This window comes from Canis lupus, unplaced genomic scaffold (assembly GCF_011100685.1).
Source record: "Canis lupus familiaris isolate Mischka breed German Shepherd unplaced genomic scaffold, alternate assembly UU_Cfam_GSD_1.0 chrUn_S1539H1726, whole genome shotgun sequence".
Lineage (NCBI taxonomy): Eukaryota > Metazoa > Chordata > Mammalia > Carnivora > Canidae > Canis > Canis lupus.
Window position 1 is genome coordinate 419,556 of NW_023330377.1, and position 24,631 is coordinate 444,186.

A 24,631-nucleotide genomic window follows, 5' to 3' on the forward strand; every position below is an offset into this window, starting at 1 on the left:
TCCAGGGCTAGCCAGGGCCGTGCAGGCTGGATCCCATTAGTCTTTGTGTTGGGCCTGTGGTGAGGGCTCAAATCACCCCAGCCCTCACAGAGCCCAGGGCCAGGCCAGCCCAGATCCCCATGGATTAGGGGCTGGTGTCCTGTGCAGTGTTTGCCACCCTAAATGAGGGACAGTGGGTGGAGTCAGGGCACAGTGGGTCCTCTGCACCACTCAACTGCACCCACCCTGACGGGGGCTTCCTGTCTTCCCTCCTCCCTGCAACCCCTGAGTACTCTATGGGACACCCGGGCTTCTGATGGGATTAGGGTATCCAGAGAACCCCGGGGAGGCTGAGCTTGTCCCACAGGGGGCACCTGCATCGGGTCATTGCTGGGGGTCAATGGTGTAGTGGTGGATGGTGTGGGGGCAGGGGTATGATGGTGGTGGAGTGTGGGGGATTGTGTAGGGGTGATGCTGTTGGGGTATAGTGTGAGTGCGGATTGTGTGGGGCTGTGTGGGTGTGAGGGGGATGTGTAGGTGGGATACCATTGGGGATGATGATGTAGGAGGATGGTGTGAGAGTGGGGAATGTGGAGGATGTCGTGGGGGGCCTGCGGACACAGGAAATCTCCTTCCTCTATGATACTAAGGAGACATCTACAGTTAAAGGCGACTAGTCTGGGGTTTGCAGTGACACCTGCCCCTGGGGCTCCGTGTGGTCAGTGCAGGGCCCTAGCTGGACCGGGGGCATTATCTGGGGGTCATTTTACTATATATGCTTTCAAATTGCAAATTGTCTCAAATTAAATGCATAAAATTTAGAATAATATAAAGCACCGAGAGTGGGTGTCACTCTGACCCGTCCGACCCTCATGGGATCGATGTGTTCCTGCTCCAGCCGCGGCTATGCAGCCTGGCCCCCCGGTCATGTTCCTGCCCCCCACATCCCCCACCCCATCCCCTGCTTCTCAGCGAGCCGTCCCTCTCCTCTTTGGTCTTCAGCTCCCATGGCTACCCCTGGAGGCCCCATCCTAGTGGCCTCCTCATCCCCGAGGCACCGGGAGTGTGGGCACGGGTGTCAGCCCCAACATCCTACCATGGAGCAGTGTGTTGTTGGCTGCTATTGCTCCCCCGGCCTCAGTAGCCCCGTTTTCCCTACCCAGAAGGCCCCGGGCCTCCCTTGGTGTCCCGAAGACCCCTGGCCCAGCAGCCTCACCCGATCCCCTAGCCATCCCAAAATATGGTGTGGCTGCCGAACATCCTGTTGACGTCCACGTCTACCTCCAAGATGTCCCTGGAGGAGACCAGGGCCTCCTCCTTCATTTCCTGTGGGAAACCCGGGGAGGAGGAGCAGGCGTGAGGGACACAGACCCCAACCTGTCACGAGCTGCTGTGCTGGGGAGGGAGCCCGGGGGCCACCATGGGAGTGTGCCCTCCGAAAACTCTTTCCTTCCTCCGGGAGGCCAGGCATGGCGAAAGTGTCCACCGTGCACTTGACACCTGTGTGAGGACCTGTGCCCAGCTGTTGTGGGGGGGGAGGTGACTGAGTGTCAGCCTGGATGGGAGGAGATAGTGGTTCAGCCCAGGTGGGAGGGGACATGGGGGTGTTGTGCCCTAGATTGTGAATCTGAGAAACCACTATGGAGCTGACACTGATGCAAACACAAGGGTTGATTTCCAAACTCGAGCTTGCGTCCAAGTACACCCGACAAAGCAGAGCAGGGACTTGGACCCAAGGTGGTGTTTTGCTTTTAAGGACTTGTCTCGGGGACCTCCAGAAGGGCTGGAGCAATTCCTCAAGTTGTGTTTACATTTTGATATGGGGCCTTCAAGGGCATTGAGCTCTGTTCTCATTCTAATAGGCGCTTCCAGAACTTGGCGTGGGCTCTGTTCTTATGCTATTGTGGGGCTTTCCAGCGCATTAAGCTGTAAACTTTTGTTTTTTTCCTGTAAATGAATAATGTAAATTTCATCTCTTCTTCACGGGGGCCTGGGATGGCTGGACGGGTTCGAACGCTGAACTTAAAGTGGAAAGGCCTTCATTTTCTTGGCCTCCTTGCGTCCCTTCCCATCCTATATTGCTCCTTCCCCCTTCCCCGGAGCTCCTAAGAGAGCAGCTGCTAATGACCTCACCCTGGCAGCGTGTGTGGGGGACAGGCCCAGGGATTTGGGATCAGGAAGACCTGGGGCGCGGGCGTCCCTAGCTGTGCAGCGGGATTCGATGCTGCAGACTCTTATTCCCTAAGGCTATCTTGACAACTGACTTCGTACGTAAAAAAGTTGTCCTTTCTCTTTATAAGATGAAGAGCGATTCAAAGTGTTTTTTCTCTGCCCTTCTGATTGCTCAGATTCCAATCTGAGACATATTTCCTGTTAATAAGGATAATTTACTACTCTCCGTAGTACTATGGTTAAAATATTCTGACACAAGTAATTCAGAGAGATGAGGGTTTCTCATCTCTTTCTTCACAGCTCAGTCACTCAGGAATTGCATCTTTATGGATTTGAAAGAACTGAGATATAGGGAACCCTGGGTGGCGCAGCGGTTTGGCGCCTGCCTTTGGCCCAGGGCGCGATCCTGGAGACCCGGGATCGAATCCCACATCAGGCTCCCGGTGCATGGAGCCTGCTTCTCCCTCTGCCTGTGTCTCTGCCTCTCTCTCTCTCTCTCTCTCTGTGACTATCATAAATGAATAAGAAATTTAAAAAAAAATGAAAGAACTGAGATATATTATTAACAGTGGTCCTATTATTATGTGAAGGATTCTTCCCTGAGATTCTTCCCCTGTTTCAACTGACACTGAAACACTTTGAACTCTTTGGAAGACAAATGTCAAGGAAATAAATGTTATGCATTGCTAATTTTAAATGCCCTTGCAATATGGTGTCTATTATAATAGAAGTATTTTTTATCTGATTTTTGCTTTTATTATCCGTTCCTGCTTTTCAGGTTGAGGAGACATTATACGTGTTCATAAGTGTTTTTCTTTCCTTCTGATATAAAATTATTACTTTATTCCCATCGAAGGAAGTCTTTAAGAATAAGGAAAAAGTTAATTAAACTATTCTTAAAATGTCTTCACACTTGGAGCCTGATTCATTTAAGTCAATTTTCAAAATAAATCTTATTTATTAGGAAAAAAAGAAAGATTTATAGGGAAATTGAGAAGATAGTACAGAGCATTCGCATGCACTTGCACTCAGTTTATCCAATTATTGATATCTTATATCAGTATGGTACAAATATTAGCTAATGAATCAATATTAAAATATTCGCATTAACCAAGGACCATACTTTATTCAGATTTCCTTAGTTTTTGCTAAGTTACCATCCCTCATATCACATTCCATTTGTCCTCCTGTTTTCTTAGGCTCCTCTGGATTGTGACAGTCTTTCAGCCTTTCCTTGTTGTAGCACTGGAATACTTTGAGAAGTAGAGTATTTTGAAAATTTCCCTCAGTTGAGACATGTCTGTCGTTTATCTCATGATTGAACTGTTTTTGTGGATTATATACAGAGATATACTGCCATTTTCATTATATCATATAAAGGATAGATACTATCAACATGATTTATCAGTCTTGGTATTGATCTGATCATCTTGCTGAGGTAGTGTTTGTCATCTTTCTCCATAGTTAAGTGATTCTTCCTCTTCTTCTTCTTCTTCTTCTTCTTATTATTATTATATTATCATTATTATTTTAAGTTTTTCATAATATATTTTGTAGAAGGAACTTACTATGTGTATTCCACACGTAAGAGTGGGAAGCTATGCTCATCAACTTTAGGGTGGAATGTCTGCACAAATTGTTTGAAATTCTTCTACATGGGAGATTTCTCTTCTTGTGGCTTTGTTTTTTTTAGTTTCTTTTTCAAAGATGTTATTTATTTATTTGAGAGAGAGAGGAGAGAAAAACCATGAGTGAGAGGGGCAGAGGGAGAGGGAGAAGCAGGTTCCCTGCTGAAAACGGAGCCTTCCTTGGGACCTGGATCATGATCTGACTTAAGGCAGAAGCTTAACTGACTGAGCCACCAAGGTGCCACTATTTCTTTCTTTCCCTCTTTCTTTTTTTTAAATAGTATATTCACTTTTTATTGGTGTTCAATTTGACAACATACAGAATAACACTCAGTGCTCATCGCGTCAAGTGCCCCCCTCAGTGCCCGTCACCCATTCATACAGATCCCTGACCTCCTCCCCTTCCATCACCCCTAGTTATTTTCCTAGAGTTAGGAGTCTTTATGTTCTGTCTCCCTTTCTGATATTTCCCACACATTTCTTCTCCCTTCCCCTATATTCCCTTTCACTATTATTTATATTCCCCAAGTGAATGAGAACATACAATGTTTGTCCTTCTCTGATTGACTTACTTCACTCAGCATAATACCTTCCAGTTACATCCACATTGAAGCAATGGTGGGTATTTGTCGTTTCTATTGGATGAGTAAGGCCCAGCTTTTCTCTCCCTTCATCTTCTGAGTCTCCTATGATATGAATGTTATTGTTTTAATAAGTGGCTGAGTTCCCTAAATCTGCCTCTGTGGTCCATAACTTTCTTTGTTTTTAAGGCTTCCACTTGGGACTGCATCTCAGTTATACCATTTTTAACATTCGCCTGACTAAATTTTAGTTCTTTTATTTCTACAGTAAGGGATTCTCTAGTTTTCTTATGTTCTCTTTTTCCAGCCCAGCTGCTATCTTTATAATCATTGTTTTAAACTGTATTTAGACATCATATATATGTTTTGATGGACTTCCTGGCTGTGAATACTACCTCATGTTATTTTATGGAGGTGAATTTCTCGATCTCATTATATTTTCCAGAAAAGAAAGTAGGAAGAAAAAGAAAAACCAAGAAAAACAATAACAACTGCCCTCCTCCAAAAAAACCACTAGATTATTTTGGCCTCCTTGTAAAAAGATTCTAAATCCCAAAATAACAAACACAGTTAATGTTCCATGAAAGTAAAAATAAGAAATATATAAGGTACATACATAAAAAATAAAATAAGGCAATTAATAAAATAGAATCAAAGAAAATAAATGAAAATAAAGCACAAAATACAAAGGAAGCTAGACCCTACTTTCCAGGCAGCGCTGAAGCTCTGCAGCCTCTTGGGTCTGACAACCTGGTGGCAGCGAATGGTCTGTGTGGGGTCTGGGGATGGCCCATGGTGCTGATTGTCAGGTGCACATCTGCCTGGGAGATGCACCTGCGGGGTCAGGGGTGGGGTGGTCTTCAGCGCCTCTAGCCTCCAGCAGGTGGTGCAGTGGTGCTCCCTGAGATTGGCGCTGTTTGGCGTGATTTGGGAGGGGACACTGGGTCCTCTGGTTCTGGGGCTAAGCATCCCACCCCCCAGTCTGCAAGCCCTCCACAGAAGAGCCCCCAAGCGCATCTCTCAGAACCCTGCTTTCACTTTGCCCGCGTCTGAAATGCTTTTGGTTTTGTTTTTTTATCTCAGACTGTTGTGCCCAAGATTGCGAATCCGAAAAACCATGGAGAAGCCCACACCGAAGCAAACACACGAGGGTTTATTTACAAGCTCGAGCTTGTGTCCAAGTATAGCTGACAGTGCGGAGCAGGGACTTCGACCCCGAGGTGAGTTTTTGCGTAGGTTTAAGGGCTTGTCTCGGGGACCTCCAGAAGGGCTAGAGCAATTCCTCAAGTTCTGTGTACATTTTGATATGGGGCATTCAAGGGCATTGAGCTCTGTTCTCATTCTAATAGGGGCTTCCTGCCCTTGGCCTGGGCTCAGTTTTGATTCTATTGTGGGGCTTTCTAGGACATTAAGCTGTAAACAGAAAAGGTTCCACACCTGGAAGTGGGACGTCACACTGTCCCTATATGCTGAATACGCGGTACTGGAAACAGGAAACCCAGGAGCCTCCACCAAAACCTGTTAGAACTAAGGAGTGAGTTCAGTAAAGTCACGGGACACAAACTGACCCTACAGAGCAGAGTAGCCTTGCTCTGTCCCGACAATGAGCACTCAGGAAGGAAAGGAAGGACGTGACTCCCTTCTCAGAAGCATCAAGGAGAATAAATAATGAGACTGAAACATAGGAGCACAAGACTTGTTCACTGAGCCATACAAGGCTCTGTTCTGGGAGGCCGTCCTGGGTTCGAGGGGTGGGAGCCTCATCTTGTGAAAATGTCCACAGTTCCTGAAGCCACCCTCAGTTTCAAAGTCATTCCTATCAAAATCATGGTGGCATATCTTAGAAATAGGAAAAAAAAAAAACCATAACATCAATCTGCCCCCACAAATGACCCCGGGCAGCAAATCAGTACTGGAGGAGCAGGAGAGAGTGGGACGTAGCACTTTCCTATTTCAAACGATGTCACAGACACAAAGTATAAAGCAGTGTGGTTCTCAGGCCCCTAGCTGGCTCCATTGGTTAAGCATCTGACTCCTGACCTCACCTCCGGTACTGATCTCAGGGGTCGTGAGTTCTAGCCCTGGGCTGGGCCATGGACGGTGCGTGGAGCCTACTTAGGCAAACCAGTCCCATTGGGGGTGGTTCCGGCATAAGCTGAAGGAGCAAAACAGAGAGTCCAGAAGGAAATGTGCTCTGATACAACGGATTTTTTTAACTTAATTTAATTTAAACCCAATTAATTAACGGATAGTGTATTATACTTTCAGAGGAAGAATCAGGGATTCACCAGTTGGAGATAACAGCAGTGCTCGTGACATCATGTGACCTCCTTCATGGAGGTCCCCTGTTAACCTCCCCGCCTCCAACGACCATCAGTTTGTTTCCTATCATTAAGAGTCTGTATTTCGGGGATCCCTGGGTGGCGCAGCGGTTTGGCGCCTGCCTTTGGCCAAGGGCGCGATCCTGGAGACCTGGGATCGAATTCCACATCGGGCTCCCGGTGCATGGAGCCTGCTTCTCCCTCTGCCTATGTCTCTGCCTCTCTCTCTTTCTCTCTCTGTGAATATCATAAATAAATAAAAATTAAAAAAATAATCTGTATTTCCTGCAACTGTTTTCATCTTATTTCTTTTTCCTTCCCTTCACAGTTGTTATATGCTTTGCTTTTTAATTCCACCTATGAATGACACCACACGGTCATTCTCTTTCCTGACTGACTTATTTCATTTAACATGATCCCTCTAGTTCTATCCACGTCATTGAAAATGGCAATATTTCCTTCTCTTTGATAGCTGAGTTCCATTCCTCTCTCTATGACCATCATCTATCTCCCATTCTTTTTATCCATCATCTGCCACAGGGCACCGAGGCTCCTCCCACAGTGTGGCTACTGTGGACCCGGCTGCTGTGTACATTGGGGTGCAGGTGTCCCAAGTCTCACTGCATCTGTATCTTTGGAGTGAAATCAGGCCGTTAACCTGCTGTTCTCAGGATGTTACAAATAGAGTCGCCCTGCAGAGCCTCCACACTGTTTCCAGGGTGGCTGCACCAGCCCACAATCCCGCCCACAGTGGAAGAGGGTTGAGTGGGTTTTGCGGGATGTGGTAAAACTCTGGTCCACATTTCATTTCGCGTCCTGTGGGCTCCAATTCCTTGTCCTTAAGTATTTCTGTGGAAGCCAGGTGTTGGGCTCCGTTTCAGTGAGACGTTTCCAAAGCTAACAGGCCACAGCAGGAGCCTGGAAGGAGGCAGGTGTGGCCCCTGGAGCGCCACTGCTTTCTGCACAGCCTCCTGCAGCGCCTGAGCGTCCTGCAGGGGGCACCCGAGCCCAGGCCCCACCCAGCGGGCATGAATGTGCAGTAGGCCTCCTCTGCCTGCACTAACAGGAGCCAGCCTGTGCTGGGGAGGCCTGAGGAGGACGTGGGGACACGTCCACGCTGATGAGCCGCAGCTTCAGGAAATTGTGGGCTCGCATCCATGCTGAAAGGAGACCCTGGGCCTCCTCAGGACCCACAGGGCGGCTTCAGGAAGATGTGGGCCCGCATCCACGCTGACAGGAGCCCCTGGGCCACCTCAGGACATAAGTTGAGGCTTCTGGAAGCTGCGGGCCGCGTTAATGGTGGCAGGAGCCCCGGCCTCCTCAGAACCCTCGGTAACACTTCGGGAGGACGTTGTGTCACATCGACACAACAGGATGCTGAATCCTTAGGACCCCTGGTGTTGACTTGGGGAAATATGGGATGCGTCCATGCAGACAGAAGACCCCAGGCTTGTCAGGGACTGTGGTGAGGCCTAAGAAAAATGTGGGTGGCCAATCCACACTGACAGGAGTCTCCAGCTTCCTCAGGACCCACTGTGAAGGTTTGAGAAGATTTGGGGTCACATCTATGCTGACAGGAGCCCCCAGCATCCTCAGGTCTTATGGTGAGGCTTGAGGAAAATGTTAGTCCACCTCAACACTGACAGGACCCCCGTCCTCCTCAGGACATGCACTTTGACTTCGGGAAATATGGGGCTACGTCTATGCTGACAGGAGCCCACAGCTCCTCAGGACGTGTGGTGAGTTTTCTGGGGGACGTGTGGCCATGTCCAGGCTGACAGGAGCCCCGGGCCACCTGAGGACCTGCTGTGAGGCTTCCAGACGATGTGAGGCATTGTTCACAGTGACAGGAGACCCAGCGTCCTCAGGACCCGCTGACTATGACTCAGGAACAATTGGGGCCACGTCCGCACTCACAGGAGCCCTGCTTCCTCAGGTCCCCCTGGAGGATCCTGGAGGCGTTGTTGGGGGTCACGTCCACATCAGAAGGGACTACTCAGAACCACAGGGTAAGTGAATGGGTAGAATGAATGGTAGGGTCAGGGGAGGGGAGGCAGTTGGTGGTTAGGCTTAGGTTAGATGTTAGGTGTTTGTGATTAAGCTTATGGTTACGGAATACAGGTTAGGGTGAGGGATAAGGGTAAGAGTCAGTGGTTAGGAGTTAGGATGGGGGTTAGGGATTAGGGAACAGGGTTAGGGTTAGTGACAGGATTTAGAGTTAGGTTTAGGGTTTAGGCTTTAGGGATTAGGACAGGAGGTTGGGAGGTGGGGTTAGGGTTATGGTTACAGTTAGGGTTGGGCTTAGGTTTGCATTGAGGGTTAGGGGTTAGGGTGTGAGTTACGGTTAGGGGTAAGTGTGAGGGGTTAGGGTAAAAGTTAGGGCTAGGTTTAGGGTTAGGGCGAGGATTAGGTTTAGGATAGGTGTTAGGGCTAGGGTTAGGGTTAGTGTTTAGTTAGGGATTAGGGTCAGGTCAGGGTCAGGTTACGGTTTTTTAAAAGGGTAAGAGATAGGTTTAGGGAGTGGTTTAGGAGTTAGTTTTAGGGTACAAGTTAGAGTACCATTTGGGGTATGAGATAGGATTAGTATTAGAGGGTTAGGGTTAGGGTACAGGTTAAGGTCAGGAATAGGATTTGAGTACATTAAGTTAAGGTTAGGGTTAGAGGTTAGGGTTAGATTTAAAACAGGGGTCAGGGATAAGGGTTTCGAATAGGTTTAGGAGTTAGGGTGAGGGTTGGCAGGAAGGTTCACTGAATGTGTTTTGGTCTTGGGGTTTGTGTTTGGTTGTCGATTAGTGATGGGTCTTGTTTAAGGGTTAGTTTAACATTAGGATTAAGTGTAGGGTTAGGGTTATGTCTGTGTATGGTTAGAGTTTGGGTCCTGGCATGTGCCTGCACTGGGACTCCTAGTATCTTGGGCCGTTGAGTTTTATGCACTCTATTTAGGTTTTGGGTTCAAAGATAGCCTGACTCCACCAAATTAGTGGCCTCCCAGAGACTCAAAATCCAGGCTTCTGATGGGGTCAGAATAGACATGACAGGCTTCTTCCAAGCTGACCTAAGGAGGGGATTTGTGGCTCTAAATACTCTTTATTTGGATTTTTAGTTGCCTTTCTGATTTTTTCTCTAGTGCGCACATGTTTCCTCAATACTACCAATTATTATTTTAAAGTTTTACTTGAATTCCTGTTTGTAAACACAGTATGATATAGTTTCAGGTTTACCACTTAGTGATTCAACACTTGGATACAATGCCTGGTACTGGTCACAGGTGCCCTCCACTGTCCCCATCCCCTTATTCCCCATCCCCCCACCTTCCTCTGGTATTTATTAGTTTATTCTCTGTGGTTAAGAGTGGGTATCTTGGGATCCCTGGGTGGCGCAACGGTTTGGCGCCTGCCTTTGGCCCAGGGCGCGATCCTGGAGACCCGGGATCGAATCCCACATCGGGCTCCCGGTGCATGGAGCCTGCTTCTCCCTCTGCCTGTGTCTCTGCCTCTCTCTCTCTCTCTCTCTCTCTCTGTGACTATCATAAATAAATAAAAATTAAAAAAAAAAGAGTGGGTATCTTGGCTTGCTTCTCTCATCCCCCCTGAGCCCCTTTGTCAGTTTGTTTGGTTTCTTAAAATTCACCTGTGAATGCAATTATATGGTATTTGGTATCTGTCTTTCTCTGACTGAGTTCATTTAGCATAAATCCTTTCTACTCCTTCCACATCATTGTAAATGGCTTCATTTCATCCCTTCTGATGACCGAGTGATGTCGCAGTGTGTATATTTACCACATTGTCTCTGCCCGTTCATCTGTCGATGGACGTAGGGCTCTATCCACAGTTTGGCTGTTGGTGATAACGCTGCTAGAAACACTGGGCTGCGTGTCCCCCTCGAATCTACTAAAGTACTTTTGTGTCCTCAGGGTAAATAACTAGCTCTGCAAATTTGGAATCGTAGGTTAGCTCTATTTTTAAATTTTTTTTAATTTTTTTATGATAGTCACAGAGAGAGAGGCAGAGACACAGGCAGAGGGAGAAGCAGGCTCCATGCACCGGGAGCCCAATGTGGGATTCGATCCCAGGTCTCCAGGATCATGCCCTTGGCCAAAGACAGGCACCAAACCACTGCACCACCCAGGGATCACCTATTTTTAACTACTAGAGGACCCTCCACACTGTTTTCCACAGTGGCTACTTCTGTTCACATGCCCACCAGGAGTGTAAGGGAGCGACCCCTTCTCCATAGCCTCACTAAAACCTGATTTTTCTTGTGTTGTTAATATTAGCCATTATGACGGCTGTCAGGTGAACTATCATTGTGGTTTTGATTTGCATTTCCTTGATGATGGGTGATGCTTAGTGTCTTTCCTTGTGTCTGGTCACCATCTGGCAGTCTTTCAGAGAGAAAGTCCATTCATTTTTCTGCCCAGCTCCAGTTGCATAATTTGTTTTTAGGATCTTGAGATTTATATTTGCTTTATGTGTTTTGCATACTAACTCTTTAGTGGATGTGTTGTTTACCAATATCTCCTTTCATTTTGTATGTTGCCTTTTAGCTTTGGTTGTTTCCTTCACTTTGCGGAAGCTTTTCAATTTGATAAAGTCCCAATAGGATTTTTGCTTTTGTTTCCCTCACCTCAGAGGCATATCTAGAAAGAACATCCAATGGCCAATGGCAAAGACTTTGCTGCCTATCTTTTCTTCTTTGTATGGTTTCAGGTCTCACAGTTAGGTCTTTCATCCATTTTGAATTTATTTTTTATATATATGGAGTAAGAAAGTGGTCCAGTTTCATTCTTCTGCATGTGGCTGCCTGGTTTTCCCAACACCATTTGTTCTTATCCTGGGGTCAGGGTTAGGGTTTGTTGAAGAGACTGTCTTTGTGCCATTGGATATTCCTTCCTGCCTTGTTGTCCATTAATGGATCATAGAGTTACAGGTTTGTATCTTGTTTCGGCTTTCCATTCTGTTCTATTAATCTAAGCATCTCCTGTTGGGAGATTCTTGATTGCAGATTCAATTTCTTTGCTGGTTATCTGTCTGTTCAAGTTTCCTATTTCTTCCTTTTTCATTTTTGCTATGTTATATATTTCCAGGAATTGATCTATTTCTTCCAGGTTCTAGGTTCCTGGCATATAATTTTTCATAATGTTCTCTTATAATCATTTGTATTTCTCTAGTGTTGCTTGTTATTTCTCTTTTCTCATTTGTGATTTTATTTGGGTCCTTTCACATCTTTGTATTTGTTCTCTTTTTTAAAGATTTTATTTATGTATTCATGCGAGACACAGAGAGGCAGAGTTATAGGCAGAGGGAAAACGAGGCTCCATTCGGGGAGCCTGATGTGGGACTTGATCCCCCAGGAACCCGGGATCATGACCTGAGCCAAAGCAGATGCTCAACCACTGAGGCACACAGGTGCCTTGCTGGTTCAATTCCTTTGCTAGTTATGGGACTGTTCACACTTTCTATTTCTTCCTATTTCAGTTCTGCTCATTTGCTCATTTCTAGGGATTTGTCCATTTCTTTCAGGTCTCCCAGTTTGTTTGCGTATAATCTTTCATAGTATTCCCTTATAATTGTCTTATTTTTCTGGTGTTGATTTGATCTCTCTTCTCTCATTGGTGATTTTATTTATTTAGGTCTTTTCTCTTTTCTCGTTGATAAGGCTGGCTAGGGCTTGATCCATTTTATTAATTATTTTAAAGAACCAGCTCTCAGTTTTGTTTTTCCATTCTACTGTTTTGTTGTTCCTATATTGTTTATTTCTGCTCTCATTTTTATTTTTTCCCTTCTTCTGTAGGCTTTAGGCTATGTTTGCTATTTCTTTTTCAGCTCCTTCAGGTGTAGGGTTACGATGTGTGTTGGAGACTTCTTGTTTCTTGAGGTAGGCCTGTATTGCTACGTACTTCCCTCTTAGGACTGCCTTTGGTACATCCCAGAGGTTTGTAGAAACATGTTTCATTTTCGTTTGTTTTATATTTCCTCTTTAATTTCCTGGTTGCTCCATTCATTCTCTAGTAGGATGATCATAAACTCAACATATTTTTGGTCTGTCCAAATTTTTTCTTACTGTCGACTTCAAGTTTCATAACGTTGTGGTCCAAAAATGTACAGGGTGTGATATCAACCTTCTTGTAACTGTTGTACCTGTTGAGAGCTGTTTTCTGGGCCTTGATATTATCTGTTCTGGAGAATGTCCCATGTGCAGTTGAAAGGAATGTGTATTCTGCTTTCGGATCGAATATTCTGACTATATCTGTTGAGTTCCTGTGGTCCATTGTGTCAAGGCTATTGTTCACTTGTTGATTCTGCGAGACGATCGGTCCATTGCCATAAGTGGGTGTTGAAATCCCCTGTCAGTGTATTATTACCAGTGATTTCCTGTATGTTTGTTGTTAATTGGTTTCTATATTTATGTACTCCCATGTTGGCAGCATAAATATTTAGTTGTTTGATCTTGATAGAGTGTCTTTTTTTTTTAATTTTTATTTGTTTATGATAGTCACAGAGAGAGAGAGAGGCAGAGACACAGGCAGAGGGAGAAGCAGGCTCCATGCACCGGGAGCCCGACGTGGGATTCGATCCCGGGTCTCCAGAATCGCGCCCTGGGCCAAAGGCAGGCGCCAAACCGCTGCGCCACCCAGGGATCCCCGATAGAGTGTCTTTTTAATTATGAAATAATGTTCTTCTTCATCTCGTCTTACAGTGTTTTTCTTCCTTTTTGAGATTTAAATATTTTATTTATTTTTTCATGAGAGATACACAGAGAAGCAGAGGCAGAAACATAGGCATAGCGAGAGGCATGCTCCCCTAAGGGAGTCCGATGTGGGACTCGATCCTGGGATCCCAGGATCACACCCTGAGCCGAAGGCAGATGCTCAACCACTGAGCCACCAGGTGTCCCCCAGGGTTTGGTTTCAAATCTCGTTTGTCTGATATAAGTATGGGTCCTCCAGCTTTCGTTTGATATCCATTAGCGTGGTAGATGATTTTCCCTCCCCTGACTATCAATCTGCTGGTGTGTATAGGTCTAAGGTGAGCATCTTGTAGGCAGCATACAGATGGATCTTGTTTTTTTAATAACGATTTTATTTATGAGAGAGAGAGAGAGAGGCCGAAAATTAGGGAGAGAGAGAAGCAGACTCCCCACCAGGAGCCCCATATGGGACTCGATCCCAGACTCCAGGATCACACCCTGAGTCAAAGGCAGATGCTCAACCCCTTGAGCCACCCAGGCATCCCAGATCCTGTGTTTTAAGCCACTCTGATACCCTATATCTTTTGATTGGAGCATTTAGTCTATCTGCATTCAGAGTGATTATTCAAAGATATGAACTTTGTGCTTTTGTGTTACCAGAAGAGTTGGTGTTTCTGGTGACGTACTCTGGGCCTTGCTAGAGTTGTTGCTTTTGGTCTCTTTTTCTCCCCCACTAGAAGAGTCCCTCTTAAAATTCCTTACTGGACTGGTTAAGTGGTCATGAACTCCTTTATATTTTGCCTGTCTGGGAAAATCATTATCTCTCCTCTCCTCCTGAATGACACCCTTGCTGAAGCAAGAATTCATACAAATTGGACTCCAATAAAAGAAATTTAAAAACATAAAATAAATTTTTGGTCTTATGATGGAGGAAAATGGCATCTAGGAGGTAAACCAGAAGCTGAAGGAGCGGAAGACAGATTTCACCGTCCCTAGCCTTCACAGGGACATGATGTCCTTTCCAAGGAGGGGCCTCCCCTCCGTAGGATGCTTCCTGCCCCTCTGTGCTCCTTGTTGGAACCCAGCAGGCACATCTCTGTGCCTCCAGCACCTCTGCAGTCATGGTTTATTGTGTCTTTCATGTATCCTATTGGGGACCACAGCGTCGTGTATGTAACCATCCTGGCTACTGTTAGACAACATTGGGGGGATTCCGACTTCTGTTGGTTTTGGGGTGTGTGTGTGTCTATCACATGTCGCTATCACGTGCAGCTATTGGATCCTCTGGCTGGGTCACCCAAATGCCGAAATGGTTGGCACAACATCATTTCTGGTGCTGGCGCTGGGCGGCTAGCTAGGCTCTCATGGCAGACCAACGGCTCGCGCGTGCAGTGATTTTCCGCTGGAGGGTAGGCTGAGCTGGAAGGTCCGGCTTGGCCATATTCCCATGTGCGGAAGTGGGTCCTGCCATGCGCTGCCTGCTTATCTTCTCCCTGATGCCTCTCCAGCAGGGAGCTAGACCTCGGGGCCATCCTGGCGGGAGCTCCTGAGGAGCCAGCTGCCCATGGCAGGGAGCCCTGGGACTGCCTGTGTTTGGGAGTCTGGGTGGGGACGGGGCTAGTGTTCTTCGGTCCCCTGTGCTGTCTGGCTTTCAGGCTGAGCCCCATGCTCACCCAGCCCCTATTCACTAAGGCGAGGAGGGTGCCCTCCACATGCTGGTGTGAGAGATCTAGCACCACAAGGTGTGCACGCCGAGTACACCTTGTGAGGGTGGCCCACGTGCGTGAGCTGCAGTGTGGGACCCAGTAAATTTAACAAAAATCCCTTACCCCTGGACAAGCAGAGCAGGACTGATTCCATTTTGTGCTCCACCAGCCATCTCCCCTATGACCCCACGTGACCTGCTTATGGCTTAAGGTGCTGCCCCACCCGACTGAAGCCGCTGGGCACACCCTAATCTGAAATCGGGCCATCACAATGTAACCCTGCATTGTGCCACACAAAGCTGCGCGCCAATTCTGACCAAAGTAATAGGCCAGTTCAAGTCCATACTAAAAGGTAAAGTGTAATTCAATCAGCCACCTGCGTGTGGACAAACATGACTACGCATCTTTCAGCATTCCCATGTGCCACTGGCTCCTATAAAGCTGCTACACCTCTTAGTCTCGGGGTCCAAATCCCTACTCCTCTGTGTCTGGTGCACTTGGACCCAAGCTCCAGCTTGTAAAGAAACCCTTGGGAGTTTGCATCGGTGTGGGCTCCTTGGTTGTTTCTCGGATTAGCAATCTTGGGCACAACACAAGGGCCTGTTGTCCTGACATCCCTTCCAGGGCCACGCTACCGCCCCGCAGGCCCTCTGTGCCCCAGGCACACAGGCACGGGGATACGGGGAGGGGAGGAAGTGCCCCGGAACCCAGCCAGCCCTGGCCCCCTGGACAGAGAGAGCACAGACCACCCAGGTCTCTTCCACAGACACTGGTGCCCTGAGGCTCCCTGGCTGTCACTCGGTCTCAGCCCCTCCTGGCCTGCTGGGCACAGGCTGAGTCCCAGTAAAGTCTATGGTGCCTGACCCTGGCGTCTGGCAGCCCCTGGAAGGCATGTGAGGATGTCAGCTGGGTGTGACTGGCAGTGCCACTGTAGGGGCTGTTTGGGGCATGGATGTAGCCCCTCCTCCTCTCTTGGGGTCTCTCCACGCCCTCTGCTCAGAGTTCTGGGATACACATAAATGGGTTGGCTGTGCATTTTCGCACCACAACACTTTATTGACGATCTACAGCAATGGGGCTCAGAGCCGAGGGCACGTGTTTTCCCCTGGGGAGGGAGACCTTTCTGTCCTTTAGGGGAGGGCAAGAATCACATGTGGGGTGGGGAAGGGTGCTGGAGTCCCCCACCTGGGAGCATGTTTGGATTCCGGGTGGGGACGTGTCCTGAGGTTTCAGCAAGAGAGACGGTTCTGAGGGCAGCAGAGCTGAGCTGGACCTGAGCTCATGGGCTCCTGCAATGTTCCCCGCAGGGTAGTTGGACCCCGGTCTCGGGGCCCTGGGGCCCCAGAACCTGGTGGAGCCTGTCTCCTAGTGTGGGTGCGGGTGGGGCCCACCGGCCGACCCCTTCTCTCCCCAACATTGGGTGTCCCAGGATTCCTAGGGCTGCCTTAGGTCAGCGACCTGGATCTGTGGGGCACACCCAGGGCCCAAGAGGCCACATCCAGCTGTGGGAGGGCTCTCTCAGCCTAGGGCCAGAATCCAGGGCTGGCCAGGGCCATGGGGGGCTGGATACCATTAGTCTTTGTGTTGGGCCTGGGGGGGCTCAAATCACCCAAACCCCACAGAGCCCGGGGCCAGGCCAGCCCATGTCCCTCTGGGTTAGGGGCTGGTGTCCTATGCAGGGTGTGCCGCCCTCCAGGAGGGACAGGGGTGGAGGCAGGGCACAGTGGGTCCTCTGCACCACTCACCTGCACCCACCCTGTCTGGGGCTCCCTGCCTTCCCTCCTTCCTGCAACCCCTGGGTACTCTATGGGAAACCCGGTCTTCTGATGGGAGCAGGGTATCCAGAGAACCCCGGTGAGGCTGAGTATGTCCCACAGGGGGCAGCTGCCCAGGGTCCTTGCTGGGGACAGATGGTGTGGGGGTGGATGTTGTGGGGGCAGGGGCATGATGGTGGTGGAGTGTGGGGGATGGTTTAGGGGGGATGGTGGGGGGAATAGTGTGGGTGGGGATTGTGTGGGGCTGTGTCGTTGTGAGGGGGATGATATAGGTGGGATGCTATTGGGGATGATGATGAAGGGGGATGGTGTGGGGGTGGGGAAAGAGGGGATGACATGGGGGGCCTGCCGACACAGGGTATCCACTTTCTCTCAGACGCACATGGATACGTCTACAGATAAAGGCGATCCCAGTCTGGGGTTTGCTGTGACACCTGCCCCTGGGGCCCCGTGTGGTCAGTGCAGGGCGCTGGCTGGACTGGGGGCATTATCTGGGGGTCATCATACTATGTATGTTTACAAATTGCAAATTGTCTCAAATTAAATGCATAGAATTTAGATATATATAAAACACCAAGTGTGGGTGTCACCCTGACCCGTCCGACCCTCATGGGAACGATGTGTGTCCTGCTCCAGCCACGGCCATGCCGCCTGGCCCGCAGCTCCGGTTACTGCCCTCCACGGGCCTCACCACAGCCCCCTGCTTCTCAAGGGGCCGTCCCTCGCCCCTGTGTGGTTCAGCTCCCATGGAAACCCCTAGAGGCCCCGACCTAGTGACCCCCTCAACCCCGAAGCCCCGGGGGTTGTGGCACGGGTGTCATCCCCTGCACCCAACCATACAGTGGTGTGTTGCTGGTTGCTGTTGCTTCCCCCGGCCTCTTAAGCCCCGTGTTTCGTACCCAGAAGCCCCTGGACTTCCCCCGGCGCCTAGAAGCTCCCTGACTCAACAGCCTCTCCCCACCCTCTAGCAGTCCCAAAACTTGATTTGGCTGCCAAACATCTTGTTGATGTTCAGGTCTATCTGCGTGATGTCCCTGGAGGAGACGAGGCCTCCTCCTTCATTTCCTGTGGGAAAACCGGGGAGGAGGAGCCGGCATCAGGGACACAGACACAGGCCAGTCACCAGCTGCCATCCTGGGCAGGGAGCCCTGGGGTCACCATAGGAGTGTGTCCTGCTGAAACCTCCTTTCTTCTCCTAGGAGGCCGGGGATGGCCAGAGTGTCGACCGTGGCTGTGGGACCTCTGTGAGTGGCTGTGGTGGGCCGCTGTGGGCGGGAGGTGACTGAGGGTCAGCCTGGGTGAGAGGGGACAGGGTATCAGCCCAGGTGGGGAGGGGACTTGGGGGTGCTGTGCCCAAGATTGCAAGTGCCCAACACTTGGGGGTGTTGTGCCCAAGATTGTCCAAGCCGACACCGATGCAAACACACGAGGGTTGATTTACAAACTCGAGCTTGGGTCCAAGTATAGCCCACACAGCGGAGCAGGGACATGGACCACGAGGTGGGTTTTAGCTTAGTTTTAAGGGCTGGTCTCAGGGTCCTCCAGAAGGGCTGGAGCAATTCCTCAAGTTCTGTTTACATTTTGATATGAGGCCTTCAAGGGCATTGAGCTTTGTTCTCATTCTAATATGGGGTTTCTGGGACCTTAAGCTGTAAGATTTTTTTCTTTTTTTCCTGTAACTGAAGTAATGTAAATTTTAGCTCTTATACACAGGGTCCTGGGATGGCAGTACTTGTGCTAACCGTGTACTTAAAGTGGAACGGCCTCAATTTTCTCAGCCTCCCCACAGACAAGTGACTGAAGTTTAAAACTCCAAATTTTAGGGGCGTCCCTGGTGGAGACCTGTTCTCTTCCTGCCCAGGAGGGTGTCCTCGCACTCCTGGCCTTTGCTGGTCTGTCTCAGGAACTGGGCCCCATGACTGCACAGGGGTTTGCAGCTTATGGCCACACAGGGCAGACAGCTGGCCCGAGCCCTGCTGCTCTACCCGGGTTCCTGCTCCTGTGCCTGGGAACAGTTGGCGCCACCATCCTTGGGACCCCTGGGATCCTGAGCCCACCCTGTCGCTCCAGGGACTGCCCCCCACTGCTCCACCTGAACACCTTTTTTTTTTTATTGGTGTTCAATTTACTAACATACAGAATAACACCCAGTGCCCGTCAACCATTCACTCCCACCCCCCGCCCTCCTCCCCTTCTACCACCCCTAGTTCGTTTCCCAGAGTTAGCAGTCTTTACGTTCTGTCTCCCTTTCTGATATTTCCCACACATTTCTTCTCCCTTCCCTTATTTTCCCTTTCACTATTATTTATATTCCCCAAATGAATGAGAACATATAATGTTTGTCCTTCTCCGACTGACTTACTTCACTCAGCATAATACCCTCCAGTTCCATCCACGTTGAAGCAAATGGTGGGTATTTGTCATTTCTAATAGCTGAGTAATATTCCATTGTATACATAAACCACATCTTCTTTATCCATTCATCTTTCGTTGGACACCGAGGCTCCTTCCACAGTTTGGCTATAGTGGCCATTGCTGCTAGAAACATCGGGGTGCAGGTGTCCCGGCGTTTCATTGCATTTGTATCTTTGGGGTAAATCCCCAACAGTGCAATTGCTGGGTCGTAGGGCAGGTATATTTTTAACTGTTTCAGGAACTTCCACACAGTTTTCCAGAGTGGCTGCATCAGTTCACATTCCCACCAACAGTGTAAGAGGGTTCCCTTTTCTCCGCATCCTCTCCAACATTTGTTGTTTCCTGCCTTGTTAATTTTCCCCATTCTCACTGGTGTGAGGTGGTATCTCATTGTAGTTTTGATTTGTATTTCCCTGATGGCAAGTGATGCAGAGCATTTTCTCATATGCATGTTGGCCATGTCTATGTCTTCCTCTGTGAGATTTCTGTTCATGTCTTTTGCCCATTTCATGATTGGATTGTTTGTTTCTTTGGTGTTGAGTTTAAGAAGTTCTTTATAGATCTTGGAAACTAGCCCTTTATCTGATATGTCATTTGCAAATAGCTTCTCCCATTCTGTAGGTTGTCTTTGAGTTTTGTTGACTGTATCCTTTGCTGTGCAAAAGCTTCTTATCTTGATGAAGTCCCAATAGTTCATTTTTGCTTTTGTTTCTTTTGCCTTTGTGGATATATCTTGCAAGAAGTTACTATGGCCGAGTTCAAAAAGGGTGTTGCCTGTGTTCTTCTCTAGGATTTTGATGGAATCTTGTCTCACATTTAGATCTTTCATCCATTTTGAGTTTATCTTTGTGTATGGTGAAAGAGAGTGGTCTAGTTTCATTCTTCTGCATGTGGATGTCCAATTTTCCCAGCACCATTTATTGAAGAGACTGTCTTTCTTCCAATGGATAGTCTTTCCTCCTTTATCGAATATTAGTTGCCCATAAAGTTCAGGGTCCACTTCTGGATTCTCTATTCTGTTCCACTGATCTATGTGTCTGTTTTTGTGCCAGTACCACACTGTCTTGATGACCACAGCTTTGTAGTACAACCTGAAATCTGGCATTGTGATGCCCCCAGATATGGTTTTCTTTTTTAAAATTCCCCTGGCTATTCGGGGTCTTTTCTGATTCCACACAAATCTTAAAATAATTTGTTCTAACTCTCTGAAGAAAGTCCATGGTATTTTGATAGGGATTGCATTAAACGTGTATATTGCCCTGGGTAACATTGACATTTTCACAATATTAATTCTGCCAATCCATGAGCATGGAATATTTTTCCATCTCTTTGTGTCTTCCTCAATTTCTTTCAGAAGTGTTCTATAGTTTTGAGGGTATAGATCCTTTACATCTTTGGTGAGGTTTATTCCTAGGTATCTTATGCTTTTGGGTGCAATTGTAAATGGGATTGACTCCTTAATTTCTCTTTCTTCAGTCTCATTGTTAGTGTATAGAAATGCCACTGACTTCTGGGCATTGATTTTGTATCCTGACACGCTACCGAATTGCTGTATGAGTTCTAGCAATCTTGGGGTGGAGACTTTTGGGTTTTCTATGTAGAGTATCATGTCATCGGCGAAGAGAGAGAGTTTGACTTCTTCTTTGCCAATTTGAATGCCTTTAATGTCTTTTTGTTGTCTGATTGCTGAGGCTAGGACTTCCAGTACTATGTTGAATAGCAGTGGTGAGAGTGGACATCCCTGTCTTGTTCCTGATCTTAGGGGAAAGGCTCCCAGTGCTTCCCCATTGAGAATGATATTTGCTGTGGGCTTTTCATAGATGGCTTTTAAGATGTCGAGGAATGTTCCCTCTATCCCTACACTCTGAAGAGTTTTGATCAGGAATGGATGCTGTATTTTGTCAAATGCGTTCTCTGCATCCAATGAGAGGATCATATGGTTCTTGGTTTTTCTCTTGCTGATATGATGAATCACATTGATTGTTTTACGGGTGTTGAACCAGCCTTGTGTCCCAGGGATAAATCCTACTTGGTCATGGTGAATAATTTTCTTAATGTACTGTTGGATCCTATTGGCCAGTATCTTGTTGAGAATTTTTGCATCCATGTTCATCAGGGATATTGGTCTGTAATTCTCCTTTTTGGCGGGGTCTTTGTCTGGCTTTGGAATTAGGGTGATGCTGGCTTCATAGAACGAATTTGGAAGTACTCCATCTCTTTCTATCTTTCCATACAGCTTTAGGAGAATAGGTATGATTTCTTCTTTTTTTTTTTTTTAATTTTTATTTATTTATGATAGTGAGAGAGAGAGAGAGAGGCAGAGACACAGGCAGAGGGAGAAGCAGGCTTCATGCAGGGAGCCCGACGTGGGATTCGATCCCGGGTCTCCAGGATCGCGCCCTGGGCCAAAGGCAGGCGCCAAACCACTGCGCCACCCAGGGATCCCTGATTTCTTCTTTAAACGTTTGATAAAATTCTCCTGGGAAGCCATCTGGCCCTGGACGTTTGTGTCTTGGGAGGTTTTTGATGACTGCTTCAATTTCCTCCCTGGTTATTGGCCTGTTCAGGTTTTCTATTTCTTCCTGTTCCAGTTTTGGTAGTTTGTGGCTTTCCAGGAATGCATCCATTTCTTCTAGATTGCCTAATTTATTGGCGTATAGCTGTTCATAATATCTTTTTAAAATCGTTTGTATTTCCTTGGTGTTGGTAGTGATCTCTCCTTTCTAATTCATGATTTTATTAATTTGAGTCTTCTCTCTCTTCTTTTTAATAAGGCTGGCTAATGGTTTATCTATGTTATTAATTCTTTTTTTTTTTTTTTATTTATGATAGTCACAGAGAGAGAGGCAGAGACACAGGCAGAGGGAGAAGCAGGCTCCATGCACTGGGAGCCTGATGTGGGATTAGATCCCGGGTCTCCAGGATCACGCCCTGGGCCAAAGGCAGGCGCCAAACCGCTGCGCCACCCAGGGATCCCTATTAATTCTTTCAAAGAACCAACTCCTGGTTCTGTTGATCTGTTCCACAGTTCTTCTGGTCTCGATTTCGTTGAGTTCTGCTCGAATCTTTATTAACTCCCTTCTTCTCTTGGGTGTAGGATCTATTTGCTGTTTTTTCTCTAGCTCCTTTATGTGTAAGGTTAGCTTTTGTATTTGAGTTCTTTCCAGTTTTTGAATGGATGCTTGTATTGCGATGTATTTCCCCCTTAGGACTGCTTTTGCTGCATCCCAAAGATTTTGAACGGTTGTATCTTCATTCTCATTAGTTTCCATGAATCTTTTTAATTCTTCCTTAATTTCCTGGTTGACCCTTTTATCTTTTAGCAGGATGGTCCTTAACCTCCATGTGTTTGAGGTCCTTCCAAACTTCTTGTTGTGATTTAGTTCTAATTTCAAGGCATTATGGTCCGAGAATATGCAGGGGACAATCCCAATCTTTTGGTATCGGTTCAGACCCGATTTGTGACCCAATATGTGGTCTATTCTGGAGAAAGTTCCATGTGCGCTTGAGAAGAATGTGTATTCAGTTGAGTTTGGATGTAAAGTTCTGTAGATATCTGTGAAATCCATCTGGTCCAGTGTATCATTTAAAGCTCTCGTTTCTTTGGAGATGTTTTGCTTAGAAGACCTATCGAGTATAGAAAGAGCTAGATTGAAGTCACCAAGTATAAGTGTATTATTATCTAAGTATTTCTTCACTTTGGTTAATAATTGATTTATATATTTGGCAGCTCCCACATTCGGAGCATATATATTGAGGATTGTTAAGTCCTCTTGTTGAATAGATCCTTTAAGTATGATATAGTGTCCCTCTTCATCTCTCACTACAGTCTTTGGGGTAAATTTTAGTTTATCTGATATAAGGATGGCTACCCCTGCTTTCTTTTGAGGACCATTCGAATGGTAAATGGTTCTCCAACCTTTTATTTTCAGGCTGTAGGTGTCCTTCTGTCTAAAATGAGTCTCTTGTAGACAGCAAATAGATGGGTCCTGCTTTTTTATCCAGTCTGAAACCCTGCGCCTTTTGATGGGGTCATTAAGCCCGTTCACATTCAGAGTTACTATTGAGAGATATGAGTTTAGTGTCATCATGATATCTATTCAGTCTTTGTTTTTGTGGACTGTTCCACTGAACTTCTTCTTAAAGGGGAATTTTAAGAGGCCCCCTTAAAATTTCTTGCAGAGCTGCTTTGGAGGTCACATATTCTTTTAGTTGCTGCCTGTCCTGGAAGCTCTTTATCTCTCCTTCCATTTTGAATGAGAGCCTTGCTGGATAAAGTATTCTTGGTTGCATATTCTTCTCATTTAGGACCCTGAATATATCCTGCCAGCCCTTTCTGGCCTGCCAGGTCTCTGTGGAGAGGTCTGCTGTTACCCTAATACTCCTCCCCATAAAAGTCAGGGATTTCTTGTCTCTTGCTGCTTTAAGGATCTTCTCTTTATCTTTGGAATTTGCAAGCTTCACAATTAAATGTCGAGGTGTTGAACGGTTTTTATTGATTTTAGGGGGGGATCTCTCTATTTCCTGGATCTGAATGACTGTTTCCCTTCCCAGATTAGGAAAGTTTTCAGCTAGAATTTGTTCAAATACATATTCTGGCCCTCTGTCCCTTTCGGCGCCCTCGGGAACCCCAATTAAACGTAGGTTTTTCTTCCTCAGGCTGTCGTTTATTTCCCTTAATCTATCTTCATGGTCTTTTAATTGTTTGTCTCTTTTTTCCTCAGTTTCCCTCTTTGCTATCAACTTGTCTTCTAGGTCACTCACTCGTTCTTTCACCTCATTAACCCTCGTCGTTAGGACTTCTAGTTTGGATTGCATCTCATTCAATTGATTTTTAATTTCTGCCTGATTAGCTCTAAATTCTGCAGTCATGAAGTCTCTTGAGTCCTTTATACTTTTTTCTAGAGCCACCAGTAGCTGTATAATAGTGCTTCTGAATTGGCTTTCTGACATTGTATTGTAATCCAGATTTTGTAACTCTGTGGGAGAGAGGACTGTTTCTGATTCTTTCTTTTGAGGTGAGGTTTTCCTTCTAGTCATTTTGCTCAGTGCAGAGTGGCCAAAAGCAAGTTGTATTGGGAAAAAGAGAAAAAGAGAGGAGAGAAAGAAGGAAAGAAAAGAGAAAGAGAAAAAAAAAGGGAAGAAAAAGAAAAAAAAAACGAAAAAAAAAAAAGAAGAAAAAGAGAAAGAAAAAGAAAGGAGAAAAAAAGGGGGTGGGGGAAGGAAACAAATCAAAAAGCAAAACAAACAAAAACAAAAACAAAAACAAACAAACAAAAAAAGAACCACCGGGGAGTATCTTCTGATTCTGTGTTCTTTAAGTCCCTTGGCTTCTCCTGGAAGTTGTCCGTCTAGCTGGTGTTC

General features: G+C 47.0%; 1 long non-coding RNA gene across 2 annotated transcripts in view; it reads left to right on the plus strand.

The window, feature by feature from the left end:
- LOC119878355 overlaps nucleotides 1–24,631 on the plus strand; it is a 69,027-nt gene that overhangs the window by 22,122 nt on the left and 22,274 nt on the right. Inside the window, exons 2-3 of one of the 2 annotated variants that reach the window (XR_005386805.1) lie at nucleotides 5,444–5,580; nucleotides 8,618–8,690. This is a non-coding gene — a long non-coding RNA (uncharacterized LOC119878355). Of the gene's footprint in view, nucleotides 1–5,443; nucleotides 5,581–6,628; nucleotides 6,831–8,617; nucleotides 8,691–24,631 lie in introns of those variants that run through there. The other variant, XR_005386804.1, reaches the window with a different exon arrangement.